Source organism: Schistocerca piceifrons, unplaced genomic scaffold, assembly GCF_021461385.2.
Source record: "Schistocerca piceifrons isolate TAMUIC-IGC-003096 unplaced genomic scaffold, iqSchPice1.1 HiC_scaffold_572, whole genome shotgun sequence".
NCBI classification, from domain to species: Eukaryota; Metazoa; Arthropoda; class Insecta; order Orthoptera; family Acrididae; genus Schistocerca; species Schistocerca piceifrons.
Window position 1 is genome coordinate 288,116 of NW_025728813.1, and position 17,392 is coordinate 305,507.

General features: G+C 52.2%; 25 non-coding genes across 25 annotated transcripts; 5 read left to right on the forward strand and 20 right to left on the reverse strand.

Moving 5' to 3' along the window:
* Window positions 1–363: 363 nt before the first annotated feature.
* Trnag-gcc lies at window positions 364–434 on the reverse strand. The gene has a single exon. It is a non-coding gene; the product is annotated as a tRNA-Gly (tRNA).
* Window positions 435–776: 342 nt separating this feature from the next.
* Trnag-ucc lies at window positions 777–848 on the forward strand. The gene has a single exon. It is a non-coding gene; the product is annotated as a tRNA-Gly (tRNA).
* A 593-nt stretch (window positions 849–1,441) lies between these two features.
* Window positions 1,442–1,515, reverse strand: Trnai-aau. Its single transcript has one exon. It is a non-coding gene; the product is annotated as a tRNA-Ile (tRNA).
* A 198-nt stretch (window positions 1,516–1,713) lies between these two features.
* Window positions 1,714–1,785, reverse strand: Trnae-uuc. The gene has a single exon. It is a non-coding gene; the product is annotated as a tRNA-Glu (tRNA).
* A 305-nt stretch (window positions 1,786–2,090) lies between these two features.
* Window positions 2,091–2,163, reverse strand: Trnam-cau. Its single transcript has one exon. It is a non-coding gene; the product is annotated as a tRNA-Met (tRNA).
* A 381-nt stretch (window positions 2,164–2,544) lies between these two features.
* Window positions 2,545–2,615, reverse strand: Trnag-gcc. The gene has a single exon. It is a non-coding gene; the product is annotated as a tRNA-Gly (tRNA).
* Window positions 2,616–2,957: 342 nt separating this feature from the next.
* Window positions 2,958–3,029, forward strand: Trnag-ucc. Its single transcript has one exon. It is a non-coding gene; the product is annotated as a tRNA-Gly (tRNA).
* Window positions 3,030–3,622: 593 nt separating this feature from the next.
* Window positions 3,623–3,696, reverse strand: Trnai-aau. The gene has a single exon. It is a non-coding gene; the product is annotated as a tRNA-Ile (tRNA).
* A 198-nt stretch (window positions 3,697–3,894) lies between these two features.
* Window positions 3,895–3,966, reverse strand: Trnae-uuc. The gene has a single exon. It is a non-coding gene; the product is annotated as a tRNA-Glu (tRNA).
* Window positions 3,967–4,271: 305 nt separating this feature from the next.
* Trnam-cau lies at window positions 4,272–4,344 on the reverse strand. The gene has a single exon. It is a non-coding gene; the product is annotated as a tRNA-Met (tRNA).
* Window positions 4,345–4,725: 381 nt separating this feature from the next.
* Trnag-gcc lies at window positions 4,726–4,796 on the reverse strand. The gene has a single exon. It is a non-coding gene; the product is annotated as a tRNA-Gly (tRNA).
* Window positions 4,797–5,138: 342 nt separating this feature from the next.
* Window positions 5,139–5,210, forward strand: Trnag-ucc. Its single transcript has one exon. It is a non-coding gene; the product is annotated as a tRNA-Gly (tRNA).
* A 593-nt stretch (window positions 5,211–5,803) lies between these two features.
* Window positions 5,804–5,877, reverse strand: Trnai-aau. Its single transcript has one exon. It is a non-coding gene; the product is annotated as a tRNA-Ile (tRNA).
* A 198-nt stretch (window positions 5,878–6,075) lies between these two features.
* Window positions 6,076–6,147, reverse strand: Trnae-uuc. The gene has a single exon. It is a non-coding gene; the product is annotated as a tRNA-Glu (tRNA).
* A 305-nt stretch (window positions 6,148–6,452) lies between these two features.
* On the reverse strand, window positions 6,453–6,525 carry Trnam-cau. The gene has a single exon. It is a non-coding gene; the product is annotated as a tRNA-Met (tRNA).
* A 381-nt stretch (window positions 6,526–6,906) lies between these two features.
* Window positions 6,907–6,977, reverse strand: Trnag-gcc. Its single transcript has one exon. It is a non-coding gene; the product is annotated as a tRNA-Gly (tRNA).
* A 342-nt stretch (window positions 6,978–7,319) lies between these two features.
* Window positions 7,320–7,391, forward strand: Trnag-ucc. Its single transcript has one exon. It is a non-coding gene; the product is annotated as a tRNA-Gly (tRNA).
* Window positions 7,392–7,984: 593 nt separating this feature from the next.
* On the reverse strand, window positions 7,985–8,058 carry Trnai-aau. Its single transcript has one exon. It is a non-coding gene; the product is annotated as a tRNA-Ile (tRNA).
* Window positions 8,059–14,412: 6,354 nt separating this feature from the next.
* Window positions 14,413–14,485, reverse strand: Trnam-cau. Its single transcript has one exon. It is a non-coding gene; the product is annotated as a tRNA-Met (tRNA).
* A 381-nt stretch (window positions 14,486–14,866) lies between these two features.
* On the reverse strand, window positions 14,867–14,937 carry Trnag-gcc. The gene has a single exon. It is a non-coding gene; the product is annotated as a tRNA-Gly (tRNA).
* Window positions 14,938–15,279: 342 nt separating this feature from the next.
* Trnag-ucc lies at window positions 15,280–15,351 on the forward strand. Its single transcript has one exon. It is a non-coding gene; the product is annotated as a tRNA-Gly (tRNA).
* Window positions 15,352–15,944: 593 nt separating this feature from the next.
* On the reverse strand, window positions 15,945–16,018 carry Trnai-aau. Its single transcript has one exon. It is a non-coding gene; the product is annotated as a tRNA-Ile (tRNA).
* Window positions 16,019–16,216: 198 nt separating this feature from the next.
* Trnae-uuc lies at window positions 16,217–16,288 on the reverse strand. The gene has a single exon. It is a non-coding gene; the product is annotated as a tRNA-Glu (tRNA).
* A 305-nt stretch (window positions 16,289–16,593) lies between these two features.
* Window positions 16,594–16,666, reverse strand: Trnam-cau. The gene has a single exon. It is a non-coding gene; the product is annotated as a tRNA-Met (tRNA).
* A 381-nt stretch (window positions 16,667–17,047) lies between these two features.
* On the reverse strand, window positions 17,048–17,118 carry Trnag-gcc. Its single transcript has one exon. It is a non-coding gene; the product is annotated as a tRNA-Gly (tRNA).
* Window positions 17,119–17,392: the final 274 nt, after the last annotated feature.

The following is a 17,392-nucleotide window of genomic DNA, read 5'->3' on the forward strand; positions in this document are numbered from 1 at the left end:
CTGCAAACTGGGTAAATGCCGTACCCAATATTAGACGTAGAGACACTGTACTTCCTGGATAACGTGTTCTGTTGCTACACGTGCACTGCCGGCCCAGTTGATTGCGGTGCTGCTGCAGCTGTTGCAACGATAGGCAGCACTCCTTGTCGTTAAAGTTCAGAGCCTCGGAGGCACCCGGACCCGGCAACTTGTGAGGCCAGGCCGACGCTAGTCTGTAGAACATGATGCGAGCGTCCTAGTGGGGACCCGCGAGTGCTGCGTTCTCGGTCCTTCTCAAGGGAAATCCAGCTACACATTCTTGTGGATCGTGCATCTCAAGCGCTCAAGCCACGCGGCAGCATCATCGCGGGAAAAGCAAAATGATGCATCGGCCGGGAATCGAACCCGGGCCGCCCGCGTGGCAGGCGAGCATTCTACCACTGAACCACCGATGCTGGGGCCAGCGGTAACTTGACGCTGCTTCCCGAGCAGATGTCTCAAGGGAAAGTGGGACTGCCGTCAAGCGCCGTAGCATTCTGTGGGAAAGATGCTGCAGACGCTGAATCCTGCACTGCACTGCTTAAAAATGCCGCCAGAACGCGGTCCTCTGCGTACTCTTGCGTCGCCGGCGCCCAACTCTTGCCAAAGGATGCGAAATGTGCGCGGATACGCTGTCCGAATGCGTCTGGATGTGCTCCCCTAGCCTGCCTCGAAATGCGCCTGCCAGGTACGATCACCTTCCGCCGCTGCCGACTGGCGGGAAGCCGACACAGCGCGGACGCGCGGCGCCCGCTTGTGCGGTGGTGGTGTAATGGTCAGCATAGTTGCCTTCCAAGCAGTTGATCCGGGTTCGATTCCTGGCCACCGCAGCAGGCTTTTAATTTCGCGTATGAGTACTTTTGCCACGCGCTCTTAAATTATTGTTTTTTCGCCCTCTTACTCGCTGCATACCAGCCCTTAGTGTGTCTCGACTTGTCTCGACTTTGCTCAGCTGACGCGAGAGCTGACGCTCTCAAATCGGCCTTTATAAAAACGACAAGCACGAGAAACGACTGAGAGAGCTAAGGAGAGGCGAGGCGATAGACACACAGCACGCCCCCTTCATTTCACGGTGGCGTCTCCCTGACCGAATCGGGCTGTAGCTCCGAAAACAAAGGAGAAACAAAAATAGGAAGTAAAAGTGCAAATAGTGCCCTGTGTTCCCATGCGCTCACCCGCCCAAGTACTGACAAGGGCCAAAGTTGTTACGCATCGGCAATCGGACATTTTCTTTCATTTTCTCTTTATCGGTTGAGAACCAGTGTATTCAAGATATTATGGCCATTGCCGAGTGAATGCTGCAGCGCTTCCCGACGAGTCGGGTTCGGATCCTCTGTCAACTTCCACGCAGGGTGATGATCTTCTGGTCATCACACTCGCCAGCTGAAATCGGCGCTGCCTTTTCGTAGTAGTAAAAGAGTAGTGGCCCGTGGGGGGATCGAACCCACGACCTTCGCGTTATTAGCACGACGCTCTAACCAACTGAGCTAACGGGCCTCGGCAGATGCAGTTGCTCAGCCCTACGCTGGAAACAGGTGGCATGAAGCCATACACCATTTCTATGGTCGTCGTGTGTCTGCTTCCCTAGTCTATATTCTGCTGACGGTCACGAAACAGTAGCTATATTGCGAGCAGGACGGGAAACGGCCGCTCGGACAGCTCAAACCTGTCACGATTCGTGTGGAAAAAATTCCGTTCCGGTACCGGGAATCGAACCCGGGCCTCCTGGGTGAAAGCCAGGTATCCTAGCCACTAGACCACACCGGATGCGGCCGTTTCGTTGGACCGTTCGTACGGTCGCTTGTCGCATTTCGTGTCGAGTGCCGCGTCGGCGCCCCTCTCTCTTTGCGAGCATCTTTGCACATAGTGACTGGCAAGGCGCGCACCTCAAACGTCGCAGAGCAATGCTTTTGGCTTCATGCTCTGCTGGGAGAAGAGGAAAAGGGAAGCTGTAAGTAGCAATAACAGGAAGTAAACATTTTCCCGCTGAAGCGTTGAAACGTTGTGGATAACAAACAAGAAATACGTTGGCGCCCTAGCAACAGCACCACCATCAGTCACAGAAAATTAAATGCCCCGGGTGAGGATCGAACTCACGACCTTAAGATTATGAGACTTACGCGCTGCCTACTGCGCTACCAAGGCACGGGTGCACCGCTTGTCCTGCAAACTGGGTAAATGCCGTACCCAATATTAGACGTAGAGACACTGTACTTCCTGGATAACGTGTTCTGTTGCTACACGTGCACTGCCGGCCCAGTTGATTGCGGTGCTGCTGCAGCTGTTGCAACGATAGGCAGCACTCCTTGTCGTTAAAGTTCAGAGCCTCGGAGGCACCCGGACCCGGCAACTTGTGAGGCCAGGCCGACGCTAGTCTGTAGAACATGATGCGAGCGTCCTAGTGGGGACCCGCGAGTGCTGCGTTCTCGGTCCTTCTCAAGGGAAATCCAGCTACACATTCTTGTGGATCGTGCATCTCAAGCGCTCAAGCCACGCGGCAGCATCATCGCGGGAAAAGCAAAATGATGCATCGGCCGGGAATCGAACCCGGGCCGCCCGCGTGGCAGGCGAGCATTCTACCACTGAACCACCGATGCTGGGGCCAGCGGTAACTTGACGCTGCTTCCCGAGCAGATGTCTCAAGGGAAAGTGGGACTGCCGTCAAGCGCCGTAGCATTCTGTGGGAAAGATGCTGCAGACGCTGAATCCTGCACTGCACTGCTTAAAAATGCCGCCAGAACGCGGTCCTCTGCGTACTCTTGCGTCGCCGGCGCCCAACTCTTGCCAAAGGATGCGAAATGTGCGCGGATACGCTGTCCGAATGCGTCTGGATGTGCTCCCCTAGCCTGCCTCGAAATGCGCCTGCCAGGTACGATCACCTTCCGCCGCTGCCGACTGGCGGGAAGCCGACACAGCGCGGACGCGCGGCGCTCGCTTGTGCGGTGGTGGTGTAATGGTCAGCATAGTTGCCTTCCAAGCAGTTGATCCGGGTTCGATTCCCGGCCACCGCAGCAGGGTTTTAATTTCGCGTATGAGTACTTTTGCCACGCGCTCTTAAATTATTGTTTTTTCGCCCTCTTACTCGCTGCATACCAGCCCTTAGTGTGTCTCGACTTGTCTCGACTTTGCTCAGCTGACGCGAGAGCTGACGCTCTCAAATCGGCCTTTATCAAAACGACAAGCACGAGAAACGACTGAGAGAGCTAAGGAGAGGCGAGGCGATAGACACACAGCACGCCCCCTTCATTTCACGGTGGCGTCTCCCTGACCGAATCGGGCTGTAGCTCCGAAAACAAAGGAGAAACAAAAATAGGAAGTAAAAGTGCAAATAGTGCCCTGTGTTCCCATGCGCTCACCCGCCCAAGTACTGACAAGGGCCAAAGTTGTTACGCATCGGCAATCGGACATTTTCTTTCATTTTCTCTTTATCGGTTGAGAACCAGTGTATTCAAGATATTATGGCCATTGCCGAGTGAATGCTGCAGCGCTTCCCGACGAGTCGGGTTCGGATCCTCTGTCAACTTCCACGCAGGGTGATGATCTTCTGGTCATCACACTCGCCAGCTGAAATCGGCGCTGCCTTTTCGTAGTAGTAAAAGAGTAGTGGCCCGTGGGGGGATCGAACCCACGACCTTCGCGTTATTAGCACGACGCTCTAACCAACTGAGCTAACGGGCCTCGGCAGATGCAGTTGCTCAGCCCTACGCTGGAAACAGGTGGCATGAAGCCATACACCATTTCTATGGTCGTCGTGTGTCTGCTTCCCTAGTCTATATTCTGCTGACGGTCACGAAACAGTAGCTATATTGCGAGCAGGACGGGAAACGGCCGCTCGGACAGCTCAAACCTGTCACGATTCGTGTGGAAAAAATTCCGTTCCGGTACCGGGAATCGAACCCGGGCCTCCTGGGTGAAAGCCAGGTATCCTAGCCACTAGACCACACCGGATGCGGCCGTTTCGTTGGACCGTTCGTACGGTCGCTTGTCGCATTTCGTGTCGAGTGCCGCGTCGGCGCCCCTCTCTCTTTGCGAGCATCTTTGCACATAGTGACTGGCAAGGCGCGCACCTCAAACGTCGCAGAGCAATGCTTTTGGCTTCATGCTCTGCTGGGAGAAGAGGAAAAGGGAAGCTGTAAGTAGCAATAACAGGAAGTAAACATTTTCCCGCTGAAGCGTTGAAACGTTGTGGATAACAAACAAGAAATACGTTGGCGCCCTAGCAACAGCACCACCATCAGTCACAGAAAATTAAATGCCCCGGGTGAGGATCGAACTCACGACCTTAAGATTATGAGACTTACGCGCTGCCTACTGCGCTACCAAGGCACGGGTGCACCGCTTGTCCTGCAAACTGGGTAAATGCCGTACCCAATATTAGACGTAGAGACACTGTACTTCCTGGATAACGTGTTCTGTTGCTACACGTGCACTGCCGGCCCAGTTGATTGCGGTGCTGCTGCAGCTGTTGCAACGATAGGCAGCACTCCTTGTCGTTAAAGTTCAGAGCCTCGGAGGCACCCGGACCCGGCAACTTGTGAGGCCAGGCCGACGCTAGTCTGTAGAACATGATGCGAGCGTCCTAGTGGGGACCCGCGAGTGCTGCGTTCTCGGTCCTTCTCAAGGGAAATCCAGCTACACATTCTTGTGGATCGTGCATCTCAAGCGCTCAAGCCACGCGGCAGCATCATCGCGGGAAAAGCAAAATGATGCATCGGCCGGGAATCGAACCCGGGCCGCCCGCGTGGCAGGCGAGCATTCTACCACTGAACCACCGATGCTGGGGCCAGCGGTAACTTGACGCTGCTTCCCGAGCAGATGTCTCAAGGGAAAGTGGGACTGCCGTCAAGCGCCGTAGCATTCTGTGGGAAAGATGCTGCAGACGCTGAATCCTGCACTGCACTGCTTAAAAATGCCGCCAGAACGCGGTCCTCTGCGTACTCTTGCGTCGCCGGCGCCCAACTCTTGCCAAAGGATGCGAAATGTGCGCGGATACGCTGTCCGAATGCGTCTGGATGTGCTCCCCTAGCCTGCCTCGAAATGCGCCTGCCAGGTACGATCACCTTCCGCCGCTGCCGACTGGCGGGAAGCCGACACAGCGCGGACGCGCGGCGCTCGCTTGTGCGGTGGTGGTGTAATGGTCAGCATAGTTGCCTTCCAAGCAGTTGATCCGGGTTCGATTCCCGGCCACCGCAGCAGGCTTTTAATTTCGCGTATGAGTACTTTTGCCACGCGCTCTTAAATTATTGTTTTTTCGCCCTCTTACTCGCTGCATACCAGCCCTTAGTGTGTCTCGACTTGTCTCGACTTTGCTCAGCTGACGCGAGAGCTGACGCTCTCAAATCGGCCTTTATCAAAACGACAAGCACGAGAAACGACTGAGAGAGCTAAGGAGAGGCGAGGCGATAGACACACAGCACGCCCCCTTCATTTCACGGTGGCGTCTCCCTGACCGAATCGGGCTGTAGCTCCGAAAACAAAGGAGAAACAAAAATAGGAAGTAAAAGTGCAAATAGTGCCCTGTGTTCCCATGCGCTCACCCGCCCAAGTACTGACAAGGGCCAAAGTTGTTACGCATCGGCAATCGGACATTTTCTTTCATTTTCTCTTTATCGGTTGAGAACCAGTGTATTCAAGATATTATGGCCATTGCCGAGTGAATGCTGCAGCGCTTCCCGACGAGTCGGGTTCGGATCCTCTGTCAACTTCCACGCAGGGTGATGATCTTCTGGTCATCACACTCGCCAGCTGAAATCGGCGCTGCCTTTTCGTAGTAGTAAAAGAGTAGTGGCCCGTGGGGGGATCGAACCCACGACCTTCGCGTTATTAGCACGACGCTCTAACCAACTGAGCTAACGGGCCTCGGCAGATGCAGTTGCTCAGCCCTACGCTGGAAACAGGTGGCATGAAGCCATACACCATTTCTATGGTCGTCGTGTGTCTGCTTCCCTAGTCTATATTCTGCTGACGGTCACGAAACAGTAGCTATATTGCGAGCAGGACGGGAAACGGCCGCTCGGACAGCTCAAACCTGTCACGATTCGTGTGGAAAAAATTCCGTTCCGGTACCGGGAATCGAACCCCGGCCACCTGGGTGAAAGCCAGGTATCCTAGCCACTAGACCACACCGGATGCGGCCGTTTCGTTGGACCGTTCGTACGGTCGCTTGTCGCATTTCGTGTCGAGTGCCGCGTCGGCGCCCCTCTCTCTTTGCGAGCATCTTTGCACATAGTGACTGGCAAGGCGCGCACCTCAAACGTCGCAGAGCAATGCTTTTGGCTTCATGCTCTGCTGGGAGAAGAGGAAAAGGGAAGCTGTAAGTAGCAATAACAGGAAGTAAACATTTTCCCGCTGAAGCGTTGAAACGTTGTGGATAACAAACAAGAAATACGTTGGCGCCCTAGCAACAGCACCACCATCAGTCACAGAAAATTAAATGCCCCGGGTGAGGATCGAACTCACGACCTTAAGATTATGAGACTTACGCGCTGCCTACTGCGCTACCGAGGCACGGGTGCACCGCTTGTCCTGCAAACTGGGTAAATGCCGTACCCAATATTAGACGTAGAGACACTGTACTTCCTGGATAACGTGTTCTGTTGCTACACGTGCACTGCCGGCCCAGTTGATTGCGGTGCTGCTGCAGCTGTTGCAACGATAGGCAGCACTCCTTGTCGTTAAAGTTCAGAGCCTCGGAGGCACCCGGACCCGGCAACTTGTGAGGCCAGGCCGACGCTAGTCTGTAGAACATGATGCGAGCGTCCTAGTGGGGACCCGCGAGTGCTGCGTTCTCGGTCCTTCTCAAGGGAAATCCAGCTACACATTCTTGTGGATCGTGCATCTCAAGCGCTCAAGCCACGCGGCAGCATCATCGCGGGAAAAGCAAAATGATGCATCGGCCGGGAATCGAACCCGGGCCGCCCGCGTGGCAGGCGAGCATTCTACCACTGAACCACCGATGCTGGGGCCAGCGGTAACTTGACGCTGCTTCCCGAGCAGATGTCTCAAGGGAAAGTGGGACTGCCGTCAAGCGCCGTAGCATTCTGTGGGAAAGATGCTGCAGACGCTGAATCCTGCACTGCACTGCTTAAAAATGCCGCCAGAACGCGGTCCTCTGCGTACTCTTGCGTCGCCGGCGCCCAACTCTTGCCAAAGGATGCGAAATGTGCGCGGATACGCTGTCCGAATGCGTCTGGATGTGCTCCCCTAGCCTGCCTCGAAATGCGCCTGCCAGGTACGATCACCTTCCGCCGCTGCCGACTGGCGGGAAGCCGACACAGCGCGGACGCGCGGCGCTCGCTTGTGCGGTGGTGGTGTAATGGTCAGCATAGTTGCCTTCCAAGCAGTTGATCCGGGTTCGATTCCCGGCCACCGCAGCAGGCTTTTAATTTCGCGTATGAGTACTTTTGCCACGCGCTCTTAAATTATTGTTTTTTCGCCCTCTTACTCGCTGCATACCAGCCCTTAGTGTGTCTCGACTTGTCTCGACTTTGCTCAGCTGACGCGAGAGCTGACGCTCTCAAATCGGCCTTTATCAAAACGACAAGCACGAGAAACGACTGAGAGAGCTAAGGAGAGGCGAGGCGATAGACACACAGCACGCCCCCTTCATTTCACGGTGGCGTCTCCCTGACCGAATCGGGCTGTAGCTCCGAAAACGAAGGAGAAACAAAAATAGGAAGTAAAAGTGCAAATAGTGCCCTGTGTTCCCATGCGCTCACCCGCCCAAGTACTGACAAGGGCCAAAGTTGTTACGCATCGGCAATCGGACATTTTCTTTCATTTTCTCTTTATCGGTTGAGAACCAGTGTATTCAAGATATTATGGCCATTGCCGAGTGAATGCTGCAGCGCTTCCCGACGAGTCGGGTTCGGATCCTCTGTCAACTTCCACGCAGGGTGATGATCTTCTGGTCATCACACTCGCCAGCTGAAATCGGCGCTGCCTTTTCGTAGTAGTAAAAGAGTAGTGGCCCGTGGGGGGATCGAACCCACGACCTTCGCGTTATTAGCACGACGCTCTAACCAACTGAGCTAACGGGCCTCGGCAGATGCAGTTGCTCAGCCCTACGCTGGAAACAGGTGGCATGAAGCCATACACCATTTCTATGGTCGTCGTGTGTCTGCTTCCCTAGTCTATATTCTGCTGACGGTCACGAAACAGTAGCTATATTGCGAGCAGGACGGGAAACGGCCGCTCGGACAGCTCAAACCTGTCACGATTCGTGTGGAAAAAATTCCGTTCCGGTACCGGGAATCGAACCCCGGCCACCTGGGTGAAAGCCAGGTATCCTAGCCACTTTTTTTTTTTTTTTTTTTTTTTTTTTTTTTTTTTTTTTTTTTTTTTTTGTACTAGGGCTCGTCCGGGATTTGAACCCGGGACCTCCTGCACCCTAAGCAGGTATCATACCCCCTTTTTTTTTTTTTTTTTTTTAATTTTTTGCCTTAACCACTTTTTTTTTTTTTTTTTTACAGTCCACCGCTCTACCAACTTTTTTTTTTTTTCTTTTTTTTTTTCTTTCTTATATATGTATCTTTTTTCCCGGGCCGCCCGCGTGGCAGGCGAGCATTCTACCACTTTTTTTTTTTTTTTTTTTTTTTTTGTGCTTTAAGTGGTATCAGGCAGGGAGAGGCAAGGAGGGCAGGGGTCATGCAATCTGAGGCCTGGCCATCTTGTCTCCCACCGTAACTGTCACCACGGCACCCTACCTCATCGGCGCACTGAAGAAATGCTGCGGCTTGACTCCGCCGCCAGTAACATAAAAACAGAAATTAGTCCGGAGACGAAATGTTGCATCCATTTGCAGTGTAAATGAATTTGTCCATTTTCATATGTATTCAGGAGAGCCGGGAATCCGTGCACTTTGCACCGCATGAGTGCATCTCACCCCACAAATCAGAGTTAGTATTGAAATGAAAAATATAAATTAAAAGTCTTCTATCGTTGTTTCTCTCCATCGGATCGACTGTTACAATTAAGAAACTAGGAAACTCAGTTCTGTGCAGGGCATCCGCCAATGATACGGAACGCGCTACTACAAACATTCTGTTAATTTCTGAACGTGACGAATGATCCAAGTGACGCACTCGTAAATTAGTCTGTCCCGCACTTACTTCTTTGGACTTCACTTCGGGCGTCCGAAGGAAGAGTGGAATCCACCATGTCGGAAGAAATGGCTTTAAGCACTCCATCCTATATTGGCTGCGAAATGATCGTGTGACTTAAAAAGTTTGCAAAATGAGCTTTATAGTTTTTAGTCTTCTGTAGTCGGTGGTGCTGTATCATTAAATACAGGAGAAAGTCTTCTTTACTCGTTTCGTTCACATTGAAAAGATAGTAAACTGTGTGGCCTTTAAGCCAGTTTACTGAATTTCTTTTGGTCTGCGGGTAAGGCACTACCTCCGGAGTGAGGAAGTCAGCTGGCGTTATGGTCGCAGGGCATGTTCTAGTGATGCTCGCCAACAACTGTCGTATGACCGCCCAAACATCTCGCACTTTTGCGCAGACAAATCGGTGTTCCTCGCTATCTTGTACCTGGCAAGTGTTGCATAAGGGTGAATCGGCCAGATGAATGGAATGGAGTCTGGCATTGGTAGCTATTTTGCGATTCACCGTGAGATACCAAGACGCTCGCACGTGAGACGGTAAATGGCGTGAATGAATATTATCCCAAATCACCCGCCAATTGTGAGCTGTATATTTGTCTTCGATGTTATTCCTGGAGGTGGACTCGATCAAAGTCTTATAAAGTTGCTTCACCACCGTTATTTCCTTCGCCGGAATTCTTGTTCGAGCATAACTATATTCAAGCAGGAAGTATTTTAAATGATAAAGGTCGTGTGGAATATGATGTACATCAATCGGGGGGTTGAGGTTCGCTGGGGAGATTTCGTTGAGAAGGTGAGCAGTGAGACAGTGTGGAGATTTTGTCCATAGCTTATACATACTGCTTAGATAGAGCGCCTGTGCCTTTTTATAGACATCTGTGAGGTTCAATCCGCCCTTCCGAGGAGGGAGCGTCAACGTAACATATTTAACTTTGAAGATATTGCCTCTGGTCACAAAATGGCCCAGGGCAGACAGCATTCTATGTGCAATGCCACTGGGAAGAGGCAACACTTTGGCGACATAGTTAATCTTCGAGAGGATATAAGTGTTGACCAGTTCAATTTTTTGGAGAGCATTCAGTTTCCTCATGCTATGCAGTTGTACACATGCCCTAACGTTATGAAGTAAAGCTCTATAATTAACAGCAATGGTATTCTGTATCTTCCGCCGAAACTCAAGGCCTAAGCACTTTATACTGGTAATTTCTCGTAATCGGGTATGATTGGGTAGATTTATTCCCCGTCCAACATTCATGAGTCCGGATTTGTGCCAGTTCACCTTCGCCCCAGATACCGCCTCATATCGTTGAAGTATTTGAAGTGAGGACCGCACTTCTTGCGCGTTCACGACAAGAAAGCCGACATCATCTGCGTACGCACGGCACACAATCTTCTGGCTATTGATTTCCAATCCCTGCAAATGTGCAGTTAGCGTAGCGAGCAGAGGTTCTATGGCGATGGCAAAGAGAGCCATCGACATCGGACAGCCTTGCCTCACCGAACACTCGATATCAATAGCGCCACTGAGGCGACCATTAATTTGAATCCGCGACGTACTATTACGGATCAGATTGTCGAGTACTTGGGTGAACTGGCGCGGAAACCCCAATTCCTGCATGACGCGGAAAAGGAAACGATGGCTCACCCTGTCGAACGCTTTTGCAAAGTCTATCATGACGAGGGCGCATTTTAACTTGCAAGCCTCCGCTACGGCAATGACATCTCTGTAATCCGTGAGCGTGTGGTAAATAGATCTATCTCTACCGACACTCGTTTGATACTGTCCTGTGATTGTGGTCATGACAGTTTTGAGCCGTTGGCTCAGAACACGGGCGAATAGTTTATAATCACTATTTAATAACGTGAGAGGTCGCAGGTTAGTGAGGTCGTTACTGCACGGGGTCTTGGGCAGTAAGACAACAATTCCTTGTCGAAATTCCTGCGGAATAACGTTTTGTGGGTTCATTAGTTCTTTACATATTGCAAGGAGTTTCGATTTCATCTGCGGCCAGAAGGTTTGATATACTTCTGCAGGTATGCCATCGCAACCAGGAGATTTATTCTTCGGACTCCTTAGGATAACGTCTGTTAATTCGTCTTCTGTCACCTCTGTCATCAGCTGAGTCGCCTCTGTGGGGCTGAGTTTCCGTGATAAATTTGTCGCAAACTCCGCAAACACGGTATCATCTGTCATTTTATTGGACATCAGGTCGCGATAGTACTCTTCAATCGCACGCATAATTTCACTTTGTTTAGTAACTATTGCCCCGGTGCTAGTTCGGATGTGTGTAATGATTTTCCGACTGCCTCGTCGACTTTCACGTAACATGTGATACATGGCCGCCTCTTCTTCTTGCACCGTCTTAGGAACTCGCGCCCGAATTTGAAAACCTTCCAACTGTTTCCGTTGCAGCGTTAAAAGTTTCGCCTGAATTCTTTTGATCTTTGCAAAATTGCCGATAACGGTCGCATCACATTTATACAACTCCCGAAGACACTGAAAGTAAAATTCCATGGTCCGTTTGTGCCACAGACTTTTCTGACGGGAGTAAAACATTAAAGTTTTCCTAATTTGTGGTTTGGCGCATTTGAGCCACCACTCGATCGCGGAGTTGTAGGATCTGAATTTGCGTTCACATGCCGTCCAGGTGGACAGGAAGGCTTCTCGACATGCAGGATCATGCAAATGTGCGATGTTGAACTTCCATAACCCTCGACCCCGGTATGTTTCCTGTTTTTGCATGTTGACGGTGCAGATATAGGCAGCATGGTCGGAAAATACAGTTGGCCATATTTCGGTGTGTAGCAGGTGTTGCGTTAAATTACGCGATATGTAAATTCTATCTAACCTACTTGCCGAATGATTGGTAACATGCGTAAAACCCACTTCCACTCCGTGCATGTGCGTCCAAGTGTCAGTGAAGCGGAGTTCTTGAATGATCTGTTCTAATTCGACACACCGATTAAAGTGAGGAGTTTGATCGATTTGACGAAGCACACAATTGAAATCGCCGCCAAAAATGACATCACTGTAGTTGGTCCCGAAGAGCGGAAGGATCTCGTGGCGAAAAAATTCTGCACGGTGTTGCCTATTACTGGACCCAGAAGGTGCGTAAATATTAATCAGTCTGATGTTATTGACAGTGACTGCTATCCCTCTGCCGGTCACCAGTTTGGCCTCACAATTTGCAATGATCCCTTCTTTTAACAGTAATGCTGTTCCAAGTTCGAAACCGTTGCCAGGGTTCACGAAAGCGTTATACCCTGCTATGTGGTCTAACCTGATCTCACTCACTTCCTGAAGCATGGCTATATCGATGTCGGCTGCGTATAACAAGTCTTGTAAGTTCTTCAGATTCAAATCACTGCGCATCTTATTGATATTGAGAGTCAGGATCTTGTAGGCCTGCAAGGTGGTCATAGATGTTTGGTACGAAAGGAGCAAACGATAGGGTGCGTCATTACAGCCTTCAATTGGAGGCGCTGACCGTGTCGGTCGTTTGAGTAGCCATGGCCACGTGGACGTTGTGTCCATCAACCGCTGATACGGGGGGCAAGGAGCCAGTCGAGGGTGTGGAATCCTCCTGCATCTCTACATCAGCTTCGTTCGTTTCAAACTCGTCCGCCCAATTGGGAGAGCAAAGGGTGCCTACTGGCTCAGAAACTGGTGGATTCGTATTCTGTGGCTCAGTTTGCTGAGTGGGCGTCTCATCTGGTCCGCTGTCGTACATCGTGGGAGTCTCCGACATGGTGTCGTCTGATCGCGTTGTGTCCCGCGAGCGCGAAGGCGAGGCGGCAGCGTCTGCGGGCCCTTCTTTTAAATTCTGACCGATTAATTTAGCCTTTCCCCGCAAGCTCGGTGCTGTATCTTCCGCACCTTGGTGAGCCATCCTCCGCTTTTTATTTTTCTTCGGAGATCGATTACCACGTATTACTGTGTCGGAGTTGGGCATCGTTTCAGCGACTCGGTCAGACATGGGAGCAGGTGCCATGGACACCTCCACCAACTCGGCACCCCGTGAGGGCTGGTCCACCGCCATCTCACTGGTCCTGTTAGTTTCATGTGTTTCAGAAGCAGCCATCTCGGACGCGACTGGCGTGTCCGGAGACGTCACATTAACGACGGAACTGGGTCCGGCAGGTTTATCGCGAATCAGTTGTATGGACGGCTCACCGCGGGCAACCGACACGTACGATGGCTGTAATGTTGACATCGCGGGAGGGCTAACACTCTCTCCGGTTGGCAGTTGAACTACACGACGCTGTAAACATTCCGCACGAACATGTCCCGTCGAGTTACATCTGGCACATGTTCTAGGTTGGCCATCATACATTACGACGGCACGGTACCCACAAACCGTGACGTACGACGGAATATGTCGTTGCAAGTCAACTTTAAGCTGCCTGACGCCATTCAGTACCGGATACTTATGCGCCGGAGACCAACGTTCGGCAAAGTTGCTCAAAACTTTGCCATACGGCGATATCGCAACGTTTATCTGGTCTGCTGGGACCTCAAACGGTAGTTCAAAAATGCGAATTGTTCGAAGTCCAAGCCCGGCGTGAGAAACAGTAACAACACCCACATTGCCATCACTATGCTTAAACTTCAAACCAGAACTAAAGGAGTCAACTAGTTTGTCACAAAACTCGGCATCTCTCATCTTGATATAAACGATGCTAGACAGAATCGACAAATGTATACCGATAATCTCATCGAGGCCAATTTTCATCACTTCTTCGAGGAAATCCTCGATTTCGAAGGATGTTGGTCGGGCAAACGTGTTATCGAACGTTAACTTCAAGGTGTCTTTCCTCATAGTATGTGCCATCACTGAATTATCAACGTCATTCCACAAACGCAAGAATAACCGCTGCTAGCGAGCGACTTACCCCGCAGAAGTAAACAAGCCAGCCGCAGCGCGGAGCACAGACAACCGCACGCCACGGCCGCTGCAGGCAGACTGCCACTAGACCACACCGGATGCGGCCGTTTCGTTGGACCGTTCGTACGGTCGCTTGTCGCATTTCGTGTCGAGTGCCGCGTCGGCGCCCCTCTCTCTTTGCGAGCATCTTTGCACATAGTGACTGGCAAGGCGCGCACCTCAAACGTCGCAGAGCAATGCTTTTGGCTTCATGCTCTGCTGGGAGAAGAGGAAAAGGGAAGCTGTAAGTAGCAATAACAGGAAGTAAACATTTTCCCGCTGAAGCGTTGAAACGTTGTGGATAACAAACAAGAAATACGTTGGCGCCCTAGCAACAGCACCACCATCAGTCACAGAAAATTAAATGCCCCGGGTGAGGATCGAACTCACGACCTTAAGATTATGAGACTTACGCGCTGCCTACTGCGCTACCGAGGCACGGGTGCACCGCTTGTCCTGCAAACTGGGTAAATGCCGTACCCAATATTAGACGTAGAGACACTGTACTTCCTGGATAACGTGTTCTGTTGCTACACGTGCACTGCCGGCCCAGTTGATTGCGGTGCTGCTGCAGCTGTTGCAACGATAGGCAGCACTCCTTGTCGTTAAAGTTCAGAGCCTCGGAGGCACCCGGACCCGGCAACTTGTGAGGCCAGGCCGACGCTAGTCTGTAGAACATGATGCGAGCGTCCTAGTGGGGACCCGCGAGTGCTGCGTTCTCGGTCCTTCTCAAGGGAAATCCAGCTACACATTCTTGTGGATCGTGCATCTCAAGCGCTCAAGCCACGCGGCAGCATCATCGCGGGAAAAGCAAAATGATGCATCGGCCGGGAATCGAACCCGGGCCGCCCGCGTGGCAGGCGAGCATTCTACCACTGAACCACCGATGCTGGGGCCAGCGGTAACTTGACGCTGCTTCCCGAGCAGATGTCTCAAGGGAAAGTGGGACTGCCGTCAAGCGCCGTAGCATTCTGTGGGAAAGATGCTGCAGACGCTGAATCCTGCACTGCACTGCTTAAAAATGCCGCCAGAACGCGGTCCTCTGCGTACTCTTGCGTCGCCGGCGCCCAACTCTTGCCAAAGGATGCGAAATGTGCGCGGATACGCTGTCCGAATGCGTCTGGATGTGCTCCCCTAGCCTGCCTCGAAATGCGCCTGCCAGGTACGATCACCTTCCGCCGCTGCCGACTGGCGGGAAGCCGACACAGCGCGGACGCGCGGCGCTCGCTTGTGCGGTGGTGGTGTAATGGTCAGCATAGTTGCCTTCCAAGCAGTTGATCCGGGTTCGATTCCCGGCCACCGCAGCAGGCTTTTAATTTCGCGTATGAGTACTTTTGCCACGCGCTCTTAAATTATTGTTTTTTCGCCCTCTTACTCGCTGCATACCAGCCCTTAGTGTGTCTCGACTTGTCTCGACTTTGCTCAGCTGACGCGAGAGCTGACGCTCTCAAATCGGCCTTTATCAAAACGACAAGCACGAGAAACGACTGAGAGAGCTAAGGAGAGGCGAGGCGATAGACACACAGCACGCCCCCTTCATTTCACGGTGGCGTCTCCCTGACCGAATCGGGCTGTAGCTCCGAAAACGAAGGAGAAACAAAAATAGGAAGTAAAAGTGCAAATAGTGCCCTGTGTTCCCATGCGCTCACCCGCCCAAGTACTGACAAGGGCCAAAGTTGTTACGCATCGGCAATCGGACATTTTCTTTCATTTTCTCTTTATCGGTTGAGAACCAGTGTATTCAAGATATTATGGCCATTGCCGAGTGAATGCTGCAGCGCTTCCCGACGAGTCGGGTTCGGATCCTCTGTCAACTTCCACGCAGGGTGATGATCTTCTGGTCATCACACTCGCCAGCTGAAATCGGCGCTGCCTTTTCGTAGTAGTAAAAGAGTAGTGGCCCGTGGGGGGATCGAACCCACGACCTTCGCGTTATTAGCACGACGCTCTAACCAACTGAGCTAACGGGCCTCGGCAGATGCAGTTGCTCAGCCCTACGCTGGAAACAGGTGGCGTGAAGCCATACACCATTTCTATGGTCGTCGTGTGTCTGCTTCCCTAGTCTATATTCTGCTGACGGTCACGAAACAGTAGCTATATTGCGAGCAGGACGGGAAACGGCCGCTCGGACAGCTCAAACCTGTCACGATTCGTGTGGAAAAAATTCCGTTCCGGTACCGGGAATCGAACCCCGGCCACCTGGGTGAAAGCCAGGTATCCTAGCCACTAGACCACACCGGATGCGGCCGTTTCGTTGGACCGTTCGTACGGTCGCTTGTCGCATTTCGTGTCGAGTGCCGCGTCGGCGCCCCTCTCTCTTTGCGAGCATCTTTGCACATAGTGACTGGCAAGGCGCGCACCTCAAACGTCGCAGAGCAATGCTTTTGGCTTCATGCTCTGCTGGGAGAAGAGGAAAAGGGAAGCTGTAAGTAGCAATAACAGGAAGTAAACATTTTCCCGCTGAAGCGTTGAAACGTTGTGGATAACAAACAAGAAATACGTTGGCGCCCTAGCAACAGCACCACCATCAGTCACAGAAAATTAAATGCCCCGGGTGAGGATCGAACTCACGACCTTAAGATTATGAGACTTACGCGCTGCCTACTGCGCTACCGAGGCACGGGTGCACCGCTTGTCCTGCAAACTGGGTAAATGCCGTACCCAATATTAGACGTAGAGACACTGTACTTCCTGGATAACGTGTTCTGTTGCTACACGTGCACTGCCGGCCCAGTTGATTGCGGTGCTGCTGCAGCTGTTGCAACGATAGGCAGCACTCCTTGTCGTTAAAGTTCAGAGCCTCGGAGGCACCCGGACCCGGCAACTTGTGAGGCCAGGCCGACGCTAGTCTGTAGAACATGATGCGAGCGTCCTAGTGGGGACCCGCGAGTGCTGCGTTCTCGGTCCTTCTCAAGGGAAATCCAGCTACACATTCTTGTGGATCGTGCATCTCAAGCGCTCAAGCCACGCGGCAGCATCATCGCGGGAAAAGCAAAATGATGCATCGGCCGGGAATCGAACCCGGGCCGCCCGCGTGGCAGGCGAGCATTCTACCACTGAACCACCGATGCTGGGGCCAGCGGTAACTTGACGCTGCTTCCCGAGCAGATGTCTCAAGGGAAAGTGGGACTGCCGTCAAGCGCCGTAGCATTCTGTGGGAAAGATGCTGCAGACGCTGAATCCTGCACTGCACTGCTTAAAAATGCCGCCAGAACGCGGTCCTCTGCGTACTCTTGCGTCGCCGGCGCCCAACTCTTGCCAAAGGATGCGAAATGTGCGCGGATACGCTGTCCGAATGCGTCTGGATGTGCTCCCCTAGCCTGCCTCGAAATGCGCCTGCCAGGT